This window comes from Gopherus evgoodei, chromosome 3 (genome assembly GCF_007399415.2).
Source record: "Gopherus evgoodei ecotype Sinaloan lineage chromosome 3, rGopEvg1_v1.p, whole genome shotgun sequence".
In the NCBI taxonomy this organism is placed as follows: Eukaryota; Metazoa; Chordata; order Testudines; family Testudinidae; genus Gopherus; species Gopherus evgoodei.
Window position 1 is genome coordinate 98,571,971 of NC_044324.1, and position 14,872 is coordinate 98,586,842.

A 14,872-nucleotide genomic window follows, 5' to 3' on the forward strand; every position below is an offset into this window, starting at 1 on the left:
GTCCAAAGCCCAAGCCCTACTGTCCTGTGAATGAAGCTGAAACCAGAGCCCCACCACCCAGGGCTAAGCTTACATGTCCCCTGCTCAGGGCAGAATCCCTTAGGCTTCAGCTTTGCCCTCCCCTCCCCTGCATCTTCCATGGGGCAGTGGAGTTTGGGCAGCAGGGCTCAATCTTTAGTGCCCCTTTCCTGGGGGCATATAGTAATTTTGTTGTCAGAAGGGGGTAACGGTCCAATGTCTGCAATCTGTTACATTTCATGCAAATTAGTGGAGTCTTCTGGTGTGGGGCAAGTTGCCAGTGAAGACCTCAGGTAAAATTTTGGACACCTCTATCTTAAATTCTTGTTTAGATCAAAAGAAAAATGAATTCCTTTCCCAGAAATGCATATGATAACTTCCTTACCATGTATTGTTTCTGGAATCATTTTTTAAACATGATTTCTCTTTCCTAATTAAAATTTCTCCAGGCATTTAAGTTACCTTCACTTCAGGGCAACTACAATATATTTATAATTTTTACTATCAGTTAACTCTGAGACTTTTTTTAAAAAGTAGGACTTATATCAGAATTTAAGGGTAGACGATTTAAAGATAAAATCTGGCATGACTTTGTTTACAATCAGAAGATATGTTAAATCAGAGGTGGCATTTTTAGGATAACATGAACAAAGACAAACCATACACTTTTATGTTTGCATTCAGCTTCAGTTCCTGGGGCTATTAAAGGTGCAACTTCATCATATCTCTGACAAACTTCTAAGAATCATTAATCATATGTGGCTTATGACCATTTATCTTCAAAGACTTCAAGCAACAGTGAATTTATTGAAAGATTAATAAACTCTGAATAGTACTTCTTTGATGAATTAAAAAACTGTCCAAAAATCTTGATGTAGATTAATGTTAATCCTTATTTAGGAACACACCAATTTGAGAAAAACAGGACAAACTTTTATCTATTTAAACATTTTTAGATAGCTGAATCTAACAGGCATAGTTGAAGGATCACTATTTTAAATATTGATGATTTGACATTGTCTTTACTGAAAAGGTATAGTGAGCAAGCAGTTGAATATAAAGGCATGCTTTTATGGATAAAGTAAAATTTTCAAAACTGTGGGCCTAAAACTAGGCTTCTAAAAAGACAGAAGAGGGATTTGGACAAAGAAATTCATTTAGAGGAGAGAATTTCTAGATGAGGAGAGGATATACATCTCAATTTGTGCAGCTCATGAATTTTTAAAAAATAAAATTACTATATAAGAAGCATTTGACTACAGTTTTTTGTTGTTGTTACTACAGAGGTTCTCTGCTGGAGAGGTTGAGAAGAAAGGGGAAGATACTTGCACATGGGGAGGATATGTCCAAGAATTAGATAGTTTGAGAGGAAAATTATTAAAGAGATTCATCATATAACAACATGCCAACTTCCTAGAGTTCCCCATTACTTTTTTCTTACTGCTCCAGTAAAGGAGCTGCATTTTAAACAGAACAGATTAATTTATTATTATTATTATTACTATTATTGTTAGCAGCTAAACTCTGTATTGCACATTCTTGGAAAAATATGACCCCTCCTCCTATGGAGTTGTATTATAGTAAACTATGGACTGTCCTTGTAATGGAAATGCTTTCACACCAAGTACATACGCAAGAGAAGCTCCAAAAAGAAGACAGAGATTTAGAAATTTAGTCACTCAGAGTAGGAGGGCTCTCAACCCAGCAAGCTAGAATCTTTAGCCAGGTTCTTTGACTATTAACCTGATCCTGAACAAGAAATAAGTAACATACAATATAGTGAGTTATCATGTTATTGTAACTTTGCCTTAATAAAAAGTTATTAAACAAACAAAAAATCTTCTAATTCTAAATCTGTATTTATTCACCTAAATAATAGTGCTCTGATTTTCAAAAGTGCAAAAGACTTGTGGCTCTTATTAACTCAGATGAGATTTTTAGCTGTTTAGCATCCCTGAAAAATCAGGCTACTTTTACTTAGGTACCTAAATATGGATTTGGGAATCTAACATTATGTTTCCAATTTTTTTATAATTTTTTTCTAAAGCTACAATTTTTGATAACTCTTTTTTCTTATGATTCCCCTGCTTCAGTCTGCAGGACAATACTTTAATTAACATTAAATGTGATGGAAGTTTTCCAAAGTCACATTTCTGACTGATCACTGTAGTAAGTAGAGGCCCTGAGACATAAACCTTGGTATCAAAGGCCCGGTATGAAGCCTAAACTAAAGTAATGGTCAAGACTTTGCTAACATAAAGCAAAGTTAAGCTGTGAGCCAGAGGCAGGCCCTGCTCACAGAAGCTGGCAAGAAAAGGACTGATGTTGCATAAACATATATCTACATAGTGTATTGAAGTATAAACACGGTACCAGGACACTCTAATACTGCACATTCCACACAGATAACAAGGAACAGGCTGACCCATCCCAATGACAGGGCCAAAAGGGTAATATGATGGATAGAGAGTTGTTTTGTTCGAACCAACATGTACAAGGTGAAAGGTGGCACCTTACTATGTAGAGGGGTTGTACCTTGCTACGTAGAGGGTTTGCACCTCAATACATCTGGAGTGATGTGTAACTTGTTTGTACCTGTGTATAAGAATGCATCCCTGGGGCAGTGTCTTTGTCCAGCCGAGGGGGCAGTGGAAAGTCCCGCCACTAACTGAGCTGAGTCCATTGCCAGGGGGCACATACTCCTAGTATGTCCTATAGAGTAAAACTCTAGAGGGAACTATTATTGTGCTTCGACAATAAACCTGGCCGATGTGCCTTCGTACCTTACTAGACTCTGTGGTCATTGGGGGTTCTCTCGAGATCTGCTGTGTCAGCTATCTGCGCAGAGCTGGGACAGCACACAGAGGGAACACATGCATGCAGCCGAGTGATATCAACATTGAAGAGAGCACAGCACCACACTGGTAGCATCTGACAACAATCACCATTCATGGGTCCCCTTTGCAAAAGTTTGGTTTATGCTTCACAGGTTGTGAGAAATTAATTTCTTTGAATGGGAAGTACTTCTCAGTTCAAGCAGTGGACTTGCAGTAATGTTGCTGGATAAGATCAAACCACATGTTGTGAGTAATCTGAATTCTGTTGAGTCTGAGCAATAAGATCTAACTTATTTTAATTAATTAACCCCTCAAAAATTGTAGCTCTGACAGCTAGCCAACACAGAGCAATTAATGTCTGCTGCAAAGTATGTCAACATTTTGTTATGTTTTATTCATGCTCAACTTCACATAATGTAATTAGAGATAAAGGGCTCCTAATTTTGCCATTACTTACACCCGGCATGTTGCACATTTCGTGGAATAATTTGATCTAAAAAATGAAGCTTTAATACTTTCTCATTTAAATTAGCCAAAGTCAGTGTTCTCTTGCAGTTTTATACATGCATATGAGTAGGTGTGTCAGGCACCCAGGAACACAGTGATACATGTTGAATAAAAGTCAGAGAAAGCACAAGAAAGGTTAACTTGTCCCCAAATAGCAATACACCAATCTTTCTAAAACTGAAAGTCTTTGAAAAAAAAATATGGGAGTGAAAATTAATAGATTCTCATATTTAATTTGGAATTATGGCCCATGACTTGTTCCCCAGTATTATTTACCCTAAAATCATTGCCATTTGATCTCAATAGCGAACATTTTTTCTACATTAAATAACTTTTTTTTTTCACACTCCTGAATGACAAAAGTTTTACCAACATGAGTGTGGTTTAGACATAGGCCAAGTAAATCAGTAAAGAGCACTAGGACAAACTTGATATAAATGTACATAGACACAGATAAATAAAGATGAACCCAACTTTTCTGTAGTGCCTCTTGTGCTTTGTCCCCATGTGTTAAACTCTTTCATTTTTCTCCAGATGATTGGTAATCTGATTTTTTTCTCTCCCAAATTCAAAATTAGTTCCCCTCCTGACCTTCTGCTGAACAGGACATTATCTTTGTAGTGACTTTCAAAGCAGAAGGATAGTCCTAAAGTAAATACATTTTCTGGGTCCACAGTAGTTTTTTTCTTAAATAAATCATTGCTGCTTTGAACCCTAATTTAGGATCTGTGTCCTTTCAGCTCCATAAATCATCAGAACAGCCTTCAACTAGCTGAACTGTCCTTGCCAATCCTTACAGACTGTTATATATCACTATATTTACTACAGGGTACAATAATACAAGAAAGGCATACAGAACTTTAAGTCTTTGAGTGACTGTACTTTCAACAATTGATGAGACATTCACATTAACAGTTTCTAAAGGGTTTTAAAAGGTGACTACAATCATCTTTACATAAAAGTGAGGGTTGTGACAGATATTACCAGTCTTGGTCTGTGTAAAATCCTATATTTATGAGACTCAGTCTTTAAGATCAGAAGGGACCGTCATAATCATCTAGTCTTACTTCCTGCACGCTGCAGGCCACAGAACCTCATCCACCCACTCCTATAATAGACCCCTATCCTCTGGCTCAGTTAATGAAGTCCTCAAATCATGATTTTAAGACTTAAAGTTACAGAGAATCTACCATTTAGTTTAGTTTATACCTACAAGTGATCCATGCTGCAGAGGAAGATGGAAAACCCCCAGGGTCTCTGCCAGTCTGACCCAGGGGAAAATTCCTTCCCAATCCCAAATATGGTGATCAATTAGACCCTGAGTATGTGGGCAAGACCCATCAGTCAGACACCTGGGAGAGAATTCTCTGTAGTAACTCAGAGCCTGATATCTTGTGTCCAGTTACCAGCTGCTGCAAATGTTTGCTGCTAGCAGTCACAGATTGGCTACAGAGAAGCAGTCTCATCATACCATTCCCTTCATAAACTCATCAAGCTCCGTCTTGATGCCAGTTTGTTTTTTTGCCCTCTCTGCTCCCTCTGGAAGGCTGTTCCAGAACTTCACTCCTCTGATGATTACAAACCTTCACGTAATTTCAAGACTAAATTTGTTGATGGTCAGTTTGTATCCATTTGTTCTTGTGTCCACATTGGTGCTTAACTTAAATAATTCCTCTCACTCCCTAGTATTTATTTCTCTGATATATTTATTAGTGGAATGTGGAGCTGTCATAAACAGATAGCTAAGGGTTAATGTCTCTTTCACCTGGAAAGGAGTAATCTGAAACACCTGACCAGAGGACCAATCAGGAAACAAGACTTTTTCAAATCTGGGTGGAGGGAAGTTTGGGTGTGAGTTCTTTGTCCTTTTTCTGACCCTCTTGGCTATGAGAGTGATTTTTCTATCTCTAGCTTTCTAATCTTCTGTTTCCAAGTTGTAAGTACAAAGATAGGAAGACTATAGATTTATATTGTTTTCTTTTGTATTTACATGTGTATAGTTGCTGGAATGTGTTAAACTGTATTCATTTTGGATAAGGCTGTTCATTCTTTTTTTTTTTAAGCAATTGACCCTGTATTTGTCACCTTAATACAGAGAGACCATTTTTATGTATTTTTCTTTCTTTTATATAAAGCTTTCTTTTTAAAACCTGTTGGAGTTTTTCTTTAGAGGGGGACTCCAGGGAATTGAGTCTGTAGTTCACCAGGGAATTGGTGGGAGGAAGAAGTCAGGGGGAAAATTTACTAAGATTTACTAAGCCTGACTTTGCATGCCCTCTGGGTAAGGGGGAAGAGAGATTAGCTATCTCGGTACTTCTGTTTCCAGGACTGGAAATAGGGAGGGTGGAGTCCCTCTGTTTAGATTCACGGAACTTGCTTCTGTGTATCTCTCCAGGAACCCAGAGAGGGAACACCTGGAAGGGAGAAGGGGGGGGGAAATGGTTTATTCCCCTTTGTGGTAAGACTCAAGGAATTTGGGTCTTGGGGTCCCCAGGGAAGGTTGTTGGGGGGACCAGAGTGCCCCAAAACACTCTAATTTTTTGGGTGGTGGCAGCTTTACCAGGTCCAAGCTGGTAACTAAGCTTGGAGGTTTTCATGCTAACACCCATATTTTGGATGCTAAGGTCCAAATCTGGGAATATGTTATGACAGGAGCTTCCAGGGTTCCCTTTTTTTAATCAAGGGAAAAAGCCCACCCACTGCTGGGAGCTGCTTACCAGGGGCCAGATAGTGTGCAGAGTCTCAGATTTCTCAAGAACCATTGCATTGTGGAAGGGCGATTGCCACCCAAGGAACTGGTGGAAGTTTGGTTCCTGAAAGGAGATTAAATGGATTTCCACTGGGGGATATGACCCCTTGCAGAGAGAACATATGCATTTCTATTATACCAAGTGTCATGGATTGTGCTCCCCACACTGGCCCTGATGGGCCCAGTCGGCTAATTAGGCTGCAAATAGGAGAGCATTAGGCTGGGTGCAGCTAATTATAGAGAAGTTCACCTGTGAGGGACAGGGAGGGATTCTACAAAAGGCAGGAAACTGGCAACAAATAGGTCTGTAGGGAAAGAGTCTGCAGTCACTCCCAGGAAAAAGGGAGTTCGGTGACTGCCAAACCCAGAGGAGTTGGGGGGGCTAGAAAGTATGGAAGAGGCTTGGAAAGGTAGCAAGGTGCAAGAAGGAGATCTTGGAGTCATTGCAGATAGCTTTTTTTTTTTTTTTTTTTTTAAGCTGCTGCTTCACACTGAGTGGCTGTTTTCAGAGAGCTAACAATGTTGGGAATAATTAGAAAAGGGAGAGATAATAAGACAGACATCATATTGTCTCTATATAAATCCATGGTACTCTCACATCTTGAATACTGTATGCACATCTGGTTGCCACATATAAAAAAGATGTATTAGAATTGGAAGAGTACAGAACAGGGCAACAAAAATTATTAAGGGGATGGAACTGCTTCCATATGAGGAGAGTTTAATAAGAATGGGACTTTTCAGTGTGCAAGAGATGACCAAGGGGGAATATGACTGAGGTCTATAAAATCATGACAGGTGTGGAGAAAGTAAATAAGGAAGTGTTATTTACTCCTCCTCATAACATAAGAACTAGGGGCCACCAAATGAAATTAATAGGCAGCAGGTTAAAACAAACAAAAGGAAGTATTTCTTCACACAACACACAGTCAAACTGCAGAACTCCTTACCAGAGGATGTTGTGAAGTCTGAGACTATACCAGGATTTTAAAAAGTGGATAAGTTCATGGATGATAGGTCCAGTGGCTATTAGTCGGGATGGGCAGAGATGGTGTCCCGAGCCTCTGTTTGCCAGAAGCTGGGAATGGGTGACAGTAGATGGATCACTTGATAATTACCTATTTATTCATTCCCTCTGAATGAAGCACCTGGAATTGACCACTGTTGGGAGATAGGATACTGGGCTAAATGGACCTTTGGTCTGACCCATTTTGGCCGTTCTTATGTTCTCAGTGGACCTAGGCTACTGTGTAGAGAGTCCCTGAGCTGGAGCCCAGAGTAGAGGATGGGTCAGAGTTCCCCTGGCAGTCACTGTGGAAGTAGTACTGTGAGGCAATGAAGCAGAAGATAGCCTGAGACAGCTGGAGAGCAGGATCTTTGATACACTTCCCCCCCAGGAAGGGGAAACCACAGTAGTGACAAGGCCAGAGCACTGAGCCACAAAGAGGAACCTGCAGCTTCTGAGAGTGAGAGAGAGGCTACAAAGGCTAAATTGATGGGGTGTAACTGCTGTAAGTGGTATCAGCCTGACCAAGCTAATCCACAAAACTGCCAAGAAGTGGTGCCATTCAGCGGTGAGTAGAGCAACCTGTTATACCATGGCTTCTAAAGCTCCCTATGTGCTCTCCTTGTTTTCTTTAGAGGGAGGTTTCAGAACAAGACGTGGAAGAGCAAGTAGGATAGTGCTGATTTGGTCTGTTTTGGAGAAATGATACCATGAGGCCCTCAGTCTAATCCAGACTGACCCACTGAAATCACTCAGAAACGACTACCTATGGAGGATCATCGGCTTGTGAGATGGGGACAGGAAGAAAAGTACCTCCAAAACAAAGGAAGTTGTGTGACTGTCAGCAGGAGCTATTATTATTAAGAGAAGCCTAGAAGTTGTCTGCATGGTGTGAAAAGAGAGACGGCGTTGGACCTGAGAGAGTGGGTAGATAGGCAGGCAGGGAGAGCTACTCTGACTTGATCTGGAGTAGTAATGAGAACCAAAGCATGGGAAAAAAAAGAACAAATAATTCACGGAATAAGTGATTGTATTATTAGACTGAGCTAGAAGGATAACTAGGGTAAAACACTTTTACTCAGTTGGCAATGTGTGGATAAGGAGATGCCTGGAGCAGGGGTGCAGCCATTCCTTAGCATTTTTCCTTCTAAAAACCTGTGGAAAAAACATGGTGATTGGGATTCAAGGGCAGATGCTACTGGATAAGTCATTGCACCACTGTGAGGCTGAGGAGTGTTGAGACAGGTGACCTTGCACAAATGGTGTTAGCTTTTGGGAAGTGTCCTAAGATCTGCATGGATTCTGAGACATCCAGAGGTTCAGAGGACTGAGCCATTTCCTGTTCTGCAGTTTGGGCTCGGACATACCCTGCCTCTCCTACAGAAAAACTCTCTGAGAGGGAACTCTGTTTCCTTTCCCCTACAGAGATTTTACGTGTGTGAGAGGAGCATATTGCAGAGTACTGAATGAATACTATTATATTAGATTAACTTACTTTGCTCACGTCATATTTATGAGCATATCACAATTCTCTAGTCTCTGTCAATTAATAAATATCTTTGCTAATATTGTATTCTATGGATTGATATGTTGCCCTGGGTCCTGGGGGAGGTACTCATGATGTAGCTGCTGAGTAAGTCTTCCATTCCCTGAAGCCTGTTGCTTACACAATTGGATGGTCTCAGCTGCCAGGACCTAGCTCTCTGCCAATCTCATTCCCCCATGCACAGAGAAAGTGTACATGCTGAAGGCCTGGGGTCAGGAAGGAAGCAGAAGTACTATGAGTACTAGTTCCCCTACTGGACAGAGCCCCATCCTGGGGGCTGGGACATGCTGAAGGGCCAGGGTCAGGAGACATCTCTGTATGGCACAAGGGCGAGTACTTGCAGGATAGAGTTTTTAGGGTTGCCAGGTGTCCTGTTTTTGACTGGAACACTCAGTCAAAAAGTGACCCTGGTGGCTCTGGTCAGCACCGCCGGTTGGCAGAACAATGGGGCTATAGCAGGCTCACTGCCTGCCATGATTCCATGCGGCTCCCAGAAACAACAGCATATCTCCTTTCTGGCTCCTACATGTACGGACAGGCAGGGGGCTCTTCATGCCGCCCTACCTCAAGCACCAGCTTCCCAGCTCCCATTGGCTGGGAACCACAGCCCATGGGAGGTGCGGAGGTGGCACCTGCAGATGGGGCAGCACGCAGAGCCATCCGGCCACACCTACGCATAGGAGCCAGAGAGGGGGATATGACACTGCTTCCAGAAGCCACCTGAGGTAAGCATTGCCTGGAACCTACACCCGGGACTTCCCCCCTCCACACTGTGCTCCAATCCCCTGCCCTGATCCCCCTCTTGCCCTCAAAACCCCTTGGTCCCAGCCCATAGCCCACTCCCATACTCTGAACACCTCAGCCCTAGCCCAGAGCCCCCTCCTGCACCCCAAACAACTTATCCCTGGTCCCACCCCAGAAACCTCACCCTCTTCCCCATCTCAACCACTGCTTCAGCCCAGAGCCCCCTCCTGCACCTTGACCTTATTTCTGGCCCCACCTTGGAGCTTGTACTCCCAGCTGGAGCCATCAACCCTAACCCTCTGCCACAGTCTGGTGAAAATGAGACTGTGAGTGAGGGTGGGGAGAGCAAGTGATAGAGGGAGGGAGAATGGAGTGAGCGGGGGCAGGGCCTCAGAGAAGGGACAGGGCAGGGGTGATGCCTTGGAGAAGGGGCAGGGCAGGGGGTGAGACAAAAGGGTGTTTGATTTTGTGTGATTAGAAAGTTGGCAACCCAAGCTGCAATGCTCTGCAGTCACCACCCTGTTCATCTCACTCCCGCACTGCGCAGAGGAAGCAGATGTGGCCACACTGAAGTCTGGCAGAGACTGCAAGGGGGAGACAAGTCCAGAAAAAGCCAAGATCTTGGTGAAAACTGGTGAAGTCAGAATGCTGGCTTCTTCAAAATCTAGGATTTTTTTTTTAATGTGTAAATACCAAAAATGAAGGGCCTTAGTTTTATAGTATTGTTTTAATATAGTATCATTTCTTTTTTCCTGATTGGATACAACCAACCAGTGCCAAAACTTTATTTATTATTTGTATTATGATAATGCCTAGTGGTTGTGATCAAGAATCGGAGCTGCATTACATTAGGTGTTGTACACATCCATAAGTAAAATATGGTCCCTGTCTCCAAGAGCTTACAATGTGTGCAGATGATGAGGGACAACAAATTGGTATGACAAATAGGTAGGGGAAGTGTAAGGTAATAGTGAGATGGGTATGATTACCATAACAAGCAGTTGTCCTATCATCTGCTGTTTAAACATTTTCAGCTGTATTGTAGACATCATGGCAGAGGTGAGTTTTAAGGAGAGATTTAAAGGAGATTAATGTAATGCTTCGCAGATTTGTTGTTATGATAGGCAGCTACTCCCATGCATAAATAGCATGGGAGAAAGCACAAATATGTTGGTGGACAAATTGGACTGATGGGTGGCTTTTACTGGCAGAGCATATATGGGACTTGATGACTCAGTGCCAAATAAGGGATGGTGAGTACAATGAAACTATACAAATAAGGACCTTAAAAGAAGATAGTCGTAAATTTGCAATTGCCATGTTGGAATGTATCATTTGTTTCTTATTTATTCTTATGCAACTTTTACATTTGCTTTTTGCAAACATCTGAGCTAATGAAACTTGATGTCTCAAATGTTTGCAGGAAACGAATAACAAGTGCTGTGAGCACAGTCAAAACAGTCACTGAAAAATGTACTATTTATGGGAATTTGTTTGGATTATTCACCCAGGCCTAATCTGAATCTAAATTTTGAGTGTCTGTGTTTGAATTCAAGCAGACCTCAAGGTTACTTTCTTGTTTTGATTACTTAATTGGTCGTCTTCCCCAGTGAAGCAGCCCAGTCCACTCTAGAGCTTTGTGCTTCCTGCTACTATGACTTTGTCTCATTGGTGAATTAGGAGGACATCTCCTGACATGAGACCCAGAACCTATGGATTCATCCTACCATAAAACAAAGATACCTGGTGGTGTGTTAAGGGCAACTGTTTAATTTCAAAAGATATCCAGGGGGTCTCATCCATAAAGGAGACATTGGAAGGCCGAAACCACTAGAAATGTATCAGGACACTAAAAAAATTCCCATTTATACATTTGAAAAAAGTTAATCGTTCCAATGATGTTACTGGATTATTAAATCCTTTGCTGTCTTTCTGCTTTCACTCTAAAAAACCCTGAATATCTAGACAGTAACCACTTCATCTTTAGCATGATGGTGAGGATAAGGATAATAAAATTGATATAGACACAGATCCCTCATTAATGCTTAAAGCAACCAATTGAAAAGACGACCAGCATTTCTGACAACGAGTTCACTATTTCTCAAGGTGATTGGTAATCTGATTTTTCCCACCTCCACCAAAATTCAAAATTAAATCGCCCACTGTCTGTCAAACTGAACTTAATATTTACAGTTACTTTCAAATCTGTGGGATTGTCTTTTGTAAATGAAATTTCCTTGTTACATTATAAAAATTACACTGCAGTTCTGAAACCTAATTTAGGGTCCATGGACTTTCAGCTCCATAAATCATCAGCATGGCCTTCAACTGAACTGTGCTCACCACTTCTTGCAGATTGAAATATATAATATAACTACAGTATATAAAATATAAGGTACAGTAACAGTCTCTCTTAAAAATCAGTTTCAGGACAGCACTTATAAAAAAAATCCATTTTATTGGGATAATACTATGATATAAAACTTGAAATCCTATTAAGATGACTTATGCTCTGCACATCTTCTTTGGAGGTTGACTTCGGTTAAAGTGAGAGAAGGAGACTTCTTAACCTTTAAATAGCCCCAAACCACTGATATACTTAGAAATACTTCTTGTAATCATCCAGAGTTACATAACTCACTATCCTTATGCCACCTCCAAGTATTTCTTTAATATGAAGACAATTAAAACAGTAGGCCCAAATGTTCATCTTGACCAGTGCGTAGAAGGCACTCTCTGTAAGTGGTTCAGTTCTTCCAATTCAAAGGGAAAAGGTCCTCTTGCAGAGACCATTTTCCAGATGGTGCTTCATGGCTCTGCAAACCTGTGTCTGGGGAAGGAGTTGGCAGTCCATAAACCATAGACAATTGGGGAGGTTGAGGGAAGGATTTAGGGAGACTCACATCATTTCTCCACCCATCCTCCAAAGATATTCCTCAGAAATGTAATACACTGCTAGGATGTCCAGTCCCCTTAACGTGTGTCCTTGGGAGCATGCATTTATAGGAATAGCCCTGACAGAGTGAGACAAAGGGCCATACGGCACGCAAAGCTAATCTGTGGGGTTTATTGGCCTAAACTTATTCCATGGGCTCCCTGTTTGAAAAGTTGTATTTACTCATAGTACATCCAAATGTATGTGTTTCATGTACATTGTGTTCATGTGTAGAATTTCCAGGTTAGGTACAGAATTCAGATAATTTTGCTCATTGTGCTTATCTCTAATTACCTCTAGAATTAACCGTAAATAATGATAGAGATATGCAGATGCAAAAACAAATATAACTTGGATATAATATGAACTCAATTGTCATCAGTACTACATTCTTCGACTACTTTTCAGGAGCTAATCACATGACATGTTGGCAGAGCGCTTGATTGCAACATGAGACTCTCAGGTTCAGTACCAGCCTTAGTATCCACCATCCCTACTTATTAATGGTTGTTTCCTCACAACTCCCCCTCACAACCTGCCCAAGCTTCATATTACTGCTTCTTTTTCTCCTTTGCCTCATCTCAGTTTCGTGCTTTTTTTTTTCCTGCTAGCCACTTGTGAAGAATGTAGAAATTATTTGCTTTAATTTCTGTAAATGCCTATGCACAAGTGTGTATGTGGGTTTTGTGTTTATTGTATTGCTGGCTAAAAGATAGCTAAGAGTTAAATCCTGCAGGAACTCAAAACAATGGCTGTAGAAAGAATTAAATTGCCTTGTGCTCAAATGGACAACAGACAATCTATTACATGAAAACTACCTCCAGTCCCCTCTGGAGAAACACATAAACCAGTTTGGACCAGGTTCAGAGCTCCTCGTCAGAAAAAGGAACTTTGAATTGGATAAAAGGCAGCCTGTGAACTTGGACATACGCTGACTGGACGTCAGACAAGCCTAAACACAGCAATTGCAGGGCAACCTGTCTCACCCAGCCTCAATGCTCAGTGAGTGCCTTGGTTAAGTGGAAACTATTTAAACTGTCAAGGAAATGACTAAGTTAGGTAAGACAATATGTGATTAGTTTTCAGAGTAGCAGCCATGTTAGTCTTTATCCACAAAAAGAACAGGCGTATTTGTGGCACCTTAGAGACTAACAAGTTTATTTGAGCATAAGATTCGTGGGCTACTGTGATTAGGCTATTGTCATTTTTAACTCTCTTCTCTCTGCTTGTGAGGGTGTATGAATAAATAAATCATACTCTGTTTTGACCAAGTTGTTTTATGTCACTACTTTTACCAGCTGGTCACAGCTCTTGGAAAGGATTCTAAAGCAGGAGGCTAAATCCAGTTGCACCTACTGGAGGCAAATACCAGTTGGTAAACAGGGGGTGCTGTAGACTACAGGTGGAGTGAATCACAGGATTCCATTTTGAGAGAAGTGCAGTTACAGGCCTACAAAGAAGAATATCCAGTGCAACTCGCCCCTGAACCACAATGCTCCTGCACTTGGAATAGATGAAAATATAATGGATGGAAATATAATGGCAAATAAACCAGATTTTAAAGTAATACCCTATGCCATAGGAAGAAAAAAAAGCAGAGAGAACATAGAGGAGTTAATAATAGCTGCAGCAATGGCAACAAGGTCTGTACCGGCGACTGCCATTATTCTTCATCACAGTATTTCTTCCCCTAAAGTCCAATTCATTCTCATTGTCTTCCAACACTGATTTGCTATTGGACACAGTCTGTTCCCACTTCCATAGCCAGTCCTTATTTGTTTACAATTATCTGCTTAATTAGAGGTCCAATGTTGCCTAGTGCCACATATTTTGAACACCCATCAAACTCAAGTGCTTAGCATCTCTCAGGGTCAGACCCTCAGAGCAAGACTTCCAAAACAGGGTGTTTTTAAAAGCCCATATCAGCTATCCAATTTCCAGAGGCACTGATCAGCCAGCTCCTAATGAATCATAGAGATGTTGGGTTGAAATGAACATCAGGTGGTCACCTACTCCAGCTGCTTGACCTGAGACAGGACCAAGTATACCTAGACCAACCCCGATAGGTATTTGTCCAACCTGTTCTTAAAAATCTCCAGTGATAGGGATTCCACAACCTTCCTTGCAAGCCTATTCCAGAATTTAATTACCATTAGAGTCAGAATAGCTAACTTAAATCACCTTTGCTGCAGATTAAGGTGATTATTACTTCTCCTACCTGCAGCAGACATAGAGAACAATTGATCCCCATCCTCTTTATAACATATTTAAAGACTCATAGACTCTAGGACTAGAAGGGACTTTGAGAGGTCATCGAGTCCAGTCCCCTGCCCTCATGGCAAGACCAAATACTGTCTAGACCATCCCTAATAGACATTTATCTAACCTACTCTTAAATATCTCCAGAGATGGAGATTCCACAACTTCCCTAGGCAATCTATTCCAGTGTTTAACTATCCTGACAGTTAGGAACTTTTTCCTAATGTCCAACCTAAATCTCCCTTGCTGCAGTTTAAGCCCATTGCTTCTT